Here is a 7,952-nt window from a genome sequence, read left to right as displayed (position 1 = left end):
GATCATTGACTTAAATTGGAATTGATACCTAGACTACTTGGTTCTAGCTTGCCACCCCAGAAGGCAACGTATACACAAGTATAGACTATAGGTAACACTGTAGGGTACAGCCTTGGGTAGTCTTAGGGTTTTCCAAGATATGATATGATCGGGTTATTTATTAGAATTGGAAATAGCTAGACGAATAAGTAGGCTTTAAAAGGACGAATAAAGTAGGCCTTCTAACTCAAAGTACTCCAGCTTAAGGAAAGACATGCAACATTGGTGATCAACGTATGGAATTTCCGCTATTCCGTTCCAGGAAAACACTTGTTTTTCACGTTTTTCCTTCGCTGTTCTTTCCTGGATTTTTTGTTGATGATTCTTCCCCTTAAAAAAAGCTTTTCCCTATAAAAATATGTGGCCCTTTTCTTTCCCGAAAAGGCATTCATTGTTCGTTCTATGCCAGGAACCAGATTTGAACTGGTGACACGAGGATTTTCAATCCTCTGCTCTACCAACTGAGCTATCCTGACTATTTATTGTGCATCATCCTAGTAGAGTACTTGTATCTATGTCAATTAAAGGGACTAAAAAGAAAAAAGTATTCTCAAATTGGACTTAGTAAATATCAGGATAATGATATGGATTGTGAATGACTTACTTAATAATAGGGATTACTTGCCTATACTATAATATGTTCATTTGTATGAATGGGATAAGATCCAAAGAAGTCAGTTTGGATCCGTTTGTGAAAGAGTAGAATAAGAAAGATAGTGAATCTTGTTTGAACCATTAATAAAAAATAGAGGTTGGTACAATAGTTAGGAAGTAAAATGGGCTTTTTATTGGGGATAGAGGGACTTGACTTGAACCCTCACGATTTAGAAAGTCGACGGATTTTCCTCTTACTAGAAGTTTCATTGTGGTCGGTAACGTTGGTGAATTAACAGAAACGAAAGAGAGGGATTCGAACCCTCGGTAAACAAAAGCCTACATAGCAGTTCCAATGCTACGCCTTGAACCACTCGGCCATCTCTCCTACATAATCTTATTATTGACCAGAAACTGAGTGAATAGCGAGTTTTCATATCACTAAAGTACAGGTACAACCGATCACAGGTTCCATAGGGAGTTTGACTTCCTTTCCAATTTCATATTTCTCAACAACAACTTCTCTCATCCCCACGGATCTATTCAAAATTCTGGAATCGTCCCATGTTTCTATTTCGATTGTATGGCGTGGCGTATACACGTTATGCAAACAGAACGTATGGTTACTTTACTCTATTTTCTCATGGCTTGTTAAACCTTTCTTTTTTTCTTTTTGGATCATAACCAAATAAAAACTTCTAGGATGGGGAAGTTGCCGCTAATCTAGTCTGTGCTTCCAGTATTAAAAAGAAACCAGAAGGGACCCATTGTTTCTGTGCAAGTCGAACAATGATGGAAAAGCATCCAGTATGTAGTCGACATATGCCAACAACCCAAATGCACATATGTTAGTTAGAATCGAATTAGTCTGTTTTTTTGCTATTTCGTACTATATAATTCCTTTGTTTATGGGATCATTTTCCCCGAGGGTTTCCAATCAATGGGGCGTAGTATAGGTAGTTAGAGAGTGTAGGCTCCCCTAGCTTGAATTCTTTTTACCCATTCTTTGAGAGTGATAGGTTTGATTTTTCCGTACCGTAATAGAAGAGCTCAGAAGAAAGACCTAATTATATAAAAACACGACCATTCAAGCTAAAGATCATAGGATCCGTAGTAGGACTCTCATAGACTTGCCGGGAAATAGAAAATTTGGAATCGGCTTTTCTTTTGCGCTAAAAAACTTGAGGCCTTTTCCCTTATTATATGGCATATCCATACTTTAATAACCTAGTGCCTGATTGATTGAAAGCAATATTTACTGTCAGATAGAGAGATGCTGGTAGGAAAAAGGATGGTATTTACTTATTCTCAAGAATATATAGAAAGGGAAAAGCTTAATAGCCACTATTGATCCCCTGAACAGAGCACATGATTCGGGATCAGGTGCGATGTGAAGAGGTAGCCTAGCCTTTTATGAGAGTCAATTGGGAAGTGGAAAGGCAAAACCATTAGTTTAAGTTCCCGGCTTTAGTCCTCTGTGAAGTTCAGTCAACCATTTGAGTCAATTTGGAGTAAATAGTAAGACTTCGGATCGCACCATTCATAATGTTGCATCTCAATACTTGGCATCTTTTTCCCACTGCTGGCTCAGAAATTCGCATTGGTTTCATTGGAATTCGTTTATTTCGTTCATTAATTCATTCTGATAGCTACGCAGAGGTCTTTCCTTACGACTCCCGTGCTTAATACGAAAAGCGGTTCTTGTGTGAAAAGTGCCAACTGACTATCTCCTTATTTTCTGATTGTTCTTCTGATAGGAATATTCCCTTGATCAGCTAACCTGGCCCAAGCATAACAATAGTGCATTTCCCCTTGATGGTACGATTTACATATCTTCTACCTCTGCTACTTATGTTCAGGAAGGTTAGTTTAGGCACTCCATCCCTGAGGGCTGCATCAGCTTATCTTTCTAGAAATCCCAGCTATAAGCTAGATCGGTATAAATAGGGCATTAAGCAGCAATAACAGAGATAGCATCCATGAGTTTTTTAATCCATCCTTTAGCATCGCCTGACTCGGACAAGGTGTTTCCTTCCTTCGCAATACCCGGCCAGGGCAATGTAGCTATCCCAATAAGATATGAAAGCTAGGCCACACCTGAGCAAGGAACTTATACATAGAAGTAACAGTAAATGTGCAAGATTTGGAATATGTGTTACATAGAAGTAACAGTAAATTTCTTCATGATTCGGCCATGTTCGTATCAGTTTATCCTCGAGGACGTGCTATTTTGTTGTTGTATGTTGATGATATCAAACTGACTGGTGATTACTCCGTTACCATATCGCTGATCAAGTGTCGCCTTCATCAATTATTTGCTATGAAGGCGCTGACGCGCCCTAAGCCTTTTCTTGGCTTGGAGGTCGCACGTTCTCCTTGTGGATATTTGGTATCTCAGATCAAATAACGTCATGACTTGATCACTCGAGCTCAACTCAATGATGAGAAGACTGTTGACACTCCCTTGGAGCTTTACGTTAAACTCCGTCCGGCTGATGGCTCACCATTATCTGATCTGACGCAGTACAGACAGTAGGTTGGCAGTTTGGTTTATCTGACGATCTCTTGCCCAGATGGCTTTTCCTAAGAAAGTCAGCCTTTCATGGCTGCCCCCCGGTCAGTTCACTTTGCAGCAGTTCATCGGATTCTTAGATATATTCGAGGTACCTTTTCCCGAGCCGTCCTATTTTCCGTCATCGCCTTCTTTAGAGTTGCATGCAACTACTGATGCCGATTGGGCCTTCAGATAGGTGCTCAACTACAGGCTTATCTATTTTATGGGGATACGAGACACTATCTTGGATGAGATAAAAGCAATAGACAGTTGCTCCTTCCACTGCCGAAACGGAGTACCGTGCCATGGCACACTACTAGATAGATTGTATGGCTCCGTTGGTGACTTTCTAATCGCGGGTTTCATTTGAAAAACCCCAACGCCATTCATCTTGCGTCAAATCCGGTCTTTCATGCAAGAGTTTCATTTTTGGCCGCTACTACGTTCGTCGAAAACTTCTTGATGGCACCATCATCTCATTACCTTATTTTTTTCCCTTCAACTTCGGCTATGACCAATGCCCCACCTAGCTGAATAGGCGTAACAAAGCTACCTGGAAAAGGCAAGGTGCACCTTAGATTGAAATCGGCAAATTGCGTTTTGCCAGATGGATTCTTTAGAAAGATTCCCGGATAAAGTTCAGTATAATATTTAGTTATAATCTAAATAAAGGCGCATACATGGGCGGGCAGGGGGCCCCACTACTTCTTCATTCAGGGGGGGCTAGCCTCATGACTTCCCACTAGGCGAGGGGTGCACCTAACCCACCTACTCACTCATCAATTACGGTGTTCAGCTGACTTGCACAGAAAGACCCCTATTGTTTAGTAATTTGGCGCCCCATCTTTTGATTGACTGTTGTCAACTAATCTTTTCAATGTTCAATTCTACTCTATGTTAGAACATTTCTGTGAATGCTATTTTGATCTAAGTGGTCCTATTCTCTGTCCCGTGCTAGGAAGCATTAATCCTCTTTTCATTCCAAATTCTTCAATAAGACCGATACGATTGATTGGTCTGTGCATTTCTCTTATTACTTTTTTGTATCCCCCTGTTCCTCGGATACAATTCGATCCTTCTACAACCTAATCTCAATTTGTGGAAAGCCTTCGATGGCTTCCTTATGAAAACATCCATTTGTATATGGGTATAGACGGTCTTTCATTATTCTTCGTGATATTGACCACATTTCTGATCCCTATTTGCATTTCAGTGGGTTGGTCTGGTATGAGAAGTTTTGGGAAAGAGTATATTACAGCATTTCTAATTCGTGAATTTCTAATGATCGCCGTGTCCTGCATGCTGGATCCTCTACTATTCTATGTTCTTTCGGAAAGCGTGCCAATCCCTATGTTGTGTGGAGCTGAGCATCTTCTATTCGCTGGGATCAAGCTTTTCCTCTGCAGGGGCCTTGTGCAGTAAACCCCCTACGGGCAGTCCCCCGTCGTCATAAAGTAGTAAAGGTCCCCGCGAAGCTTTCGGGAAGAGGGGTAGTCTTGTGCGTAAGCATACCATTTCTGGTCGAACCACCGAACCACACATCTTTTTTGGTGGGAGGGTACTCCGAGTAGTGGGTACCTCGTAGGACCTCGACCCGCCTACTCAGGTCTTGTATGGATATGCAGGAAGGGGTGCTCCTAGGTGTGTGTAGGGGGTGTGTTTGTTCGCGAGAATGAATTCCTCGTTAAGTCAGGGGGTGTGGACACACTTGCGCGAATTCGGGTAACGGCTACAAGGGATAAAAATAAAGGAAACTGTACCCGACTAGGGATGGACGTAAACTCGTAAGCTACCGAGGGTAGGGATAATCGTCCAGGTCTTATTTAAAAAAAAGCCGCCCCGCCACTGCAGGCAGGTTAGTTCCTCTGTCGTTGCCGGAGAGTTCTTGGCGAAGAGACCTTAGGATAAGTTGCTAAAACAAACGGAGGGGAGGATCGACCCGTTCAGTAGAATTCCAAAGAAAGACTATTGGCAGCAGGTGGAGACATTTCTTTGGCCCCCTTCCAAATAAATGCGGGCAGGGTAGAGCTCGGCAGGGGGTTCGAGAATAGGGTAGGGTTTTTTACGGTCGGGTCCCCTACCACTAGTCCGGCTAGCCTTCTTTCGGGCAGGAAGCAGGCCTAAACGACGGGCGGGCATCTCCCGCTACGCAAGCAGCATTGTTCGCCACCACCCGAGAAGCAAAAGATTCGAGAGTCAAGGCGGAAAAGACAAGCATAGTGGTCTAATGACAAGGGCCGACGACGGAAGCTCGGGACGGAGCCGTATGATGCGGAAGTCTCACGTACGGTTCCCTGAGAAGGGAGTGGCTACCCACTGGAGCTTCGACCAACTACCACCGGTCAATTCCGCTTTGGGGCCACCCCTGACTCTACCATCATTATAGGGGTATGGGGTTCGAGACAAAGAAAGATCAAGGCAGCATATCAGTTTTTCCTATATACTTTACTGGGATCCGTTTTTATGCTATTAGCTATTCTGTTGATTCTTCTCCAAACAGGAACCATCGATTTACAAATTTTATTAACCACTGAATTTAGTGAGCGGCGCCAAATCCTTCTATGGATTGCTTTTTTCGCCTCTTTTGCCGTCAAAGTGCCTATGGTACCAGTTCATATTTGGTTACCCGAAGCCCATGTAGAGGCACCTACGGCTGGATCCGTCATCTTGGCTGGAATTCTTTTAAAATTGGGAACCTACGGGTTTTTAAGATTTTCAATACCCATGTTTCCCGAAGCGACACTTTGTTTCACTCCTTTCATTTATACTCTAAGCGCGATTGCTATAATATATACTTCCTTGACCACTTTAAGACAGATCGATCTTAAGAAGATCATTGCCTACTCCTCAGTAGCCCATATGAATTTGGTGACTATTGGTATGTTTAGTCGGGCGGCGGCCGTTAGGTCACCTATTTTGAGTTATGGACACACAAGCAAGGCCAAAACATGTGTGCCGGGCGTGCGACCCATCAACCTACTAGCAATAGGGGAGAAAACTTAGCATGTCGCAACAAAAGCGTCGATTCGAGGTGTCAGCAAAACACCGCCGTCTGTTCCTAAAACAAAACCCCTTAGCGCCCCGGGACGGGAGTGGGGGACGGCCCTACGCAGACAGCAGCAGCACCGGCTCTATGAAGTCCGAATCGAATCTTTCGGTTGGCTTTCCCGTGAATAAGAATTGTTGGGCGCGGCGAAGCGAGCGCTTCTAGCTGTTTCGCTTGCTTCTTTCTTATTGTGGTGGCTATTATGGCGTGGCTGAAATGAACGAAAAGCGAGATGATTCAAATCGATTGATAGATGGCCTGATCTGTTCTGATAGATTGAAAGGTTTTCTATCAATAATAAGGGTTGACCTCTTTCTATCTATTGATGATACAAGATATGAGGATCGTGTTTATGTGCCCAATAATGCAGAGATCAGGAAGTTGATACTTCAGGAAGCTCATGACTCACCCTACTCAATACACACCGGAAACACCAAGATGTATTTGGATTTGAAGGAGCATTTCTGGTGGACTGGAATGAAGAAAGATATTGCCGAGTATGTGGCCATATGTGATGTATGTCAGAAAGTGAAGGAGAACATCAGAAGCCAGCAGGATTACTGCAACCTATGCCGATACCCGAATGGAAGTGGGACAAGCTTGGCATGGATTTCATCACCGGATTGCCCAGGACCCGATTGGGATATGATTCTATTTGGGTAGTAGTGGATCGTTTGACCAAAGCTGCTCACTTTATCCTAGTGAAGACCACCTATACAAGTGCAAAGTTGGCCAAGATATATATGACCAGGATCATATGTCTGCATGGAGTTCCAAGGACCATCGTATCAGATAGAGGAACGCAGTTTACTTCAAAATTTTGGCACCAGCTGCACCAGACTTTGGATACCGGGCTAGAGTTCAGTACAACTTTTCACCCGCATATAGATGGACAGACCGAGAGAGTCAATCAGATTCTGGAGGACATGTTGAGAGCTTGTGCGCTAGATTATGGATCTAGTTGGGACGACAATTTACCCTACGCGGAGTTCTCATACAACAATAGGTACCAGGCCAGTTTGAAGATGGCACCTTTCAAAGCTTTGTATGGAAGGAGGTGCAGGACACCGTTGATGTGGGATGAAGTTGGAGACCGTCAGTTGTTTGGACCGGATTTGATTAAAGATCAGAAGAGAAGGTTAAGCTGATTCGAGATAGACTGAAGGTAGCTCAGTCCAGGCAGAAGAGTTATGCAGACTCAAAACGCAAGGAGGTAGTCTATGAAATCGGAGATAGAGCATATCTTCGTGTGTCACCACTGCGAGGAGTTAAACGCTTTGGAGTAAAGGGAAAGTTAGCCCCGAGATTTGTAGGACCATACCGAGTTTTGGAACGTATGGGAGAGGTGACCTACAAGTTGGAGTTACCCGAAAGACTGTCAGGAGTTCATGATGTGTTTCACATTTCCTAGTTAAAGAAATGCCATGCTGAAATGGCCGATGTCCCTCTGAGAGATACAGTGCCCCTGGAAGCAATTCTATTGGATAGTGATCTGGCCTATGAGGAGAAACCCGTCAAGATTCTCGAGTTTGCCAGCCGAGTTACACGCAACAAGGTTATCAAGTTTTGCAAAGTTCAATGGATCCACCATACCGAGGATGAAGCCACCTGGGAACGAGAAGATGATCTACGGAAAGACCACCCACACCTCTTTTCTAGCCAACCCGTATCTCGAGGGCGAGATTCATCTTAAGGAGGGTAGGTTTGTAACATCCCATA

General features: G+C 43.6%; 1 non-coding gene and 1 pseudogene across 1 annotated transcript; one reads left to right on the top strand and one right to left on the bottom strand.

Moving 5' to 3' along the window:
- Positions 1-442: 442 nt before the first annotated feature.
- Positions 443-515, bottom strand: TRNAF-GAA. The gene has a single exon. It is a non-coding gene; the product is annotated as a tRNA-Phe (tRNA).
- Positions 516-5,230: 4,715 nt separating this feature from the next.
- Positions 5,231-6,212, top strand: LOC119286023 (annotated as a pseudogene).
- Positions 6,213-7,952: the final 1,740 nt, after the last annotated feature.

The sequence above is a fragment of the Triticum dicoccoides genome, chromosome 4A (genome assembly GCF_002162155.2).
Source record: "Triticum dicoccoides isolate Atlit2015 ecotype Zavitan chromosome 4A, WEW_v2.0, whole genome shotgun sequence".
Classification (NCBI taxonomy): domain Eukaryota; kingdom Viridiplantae; phylum Streptophyta; class Magnoliopsida; order Poales; family Poaceae; genus Triticum; species Triticum dicoccoides.
This window is presented reverse-complemented; position numbering and strand designations above follow the sequence as displayed.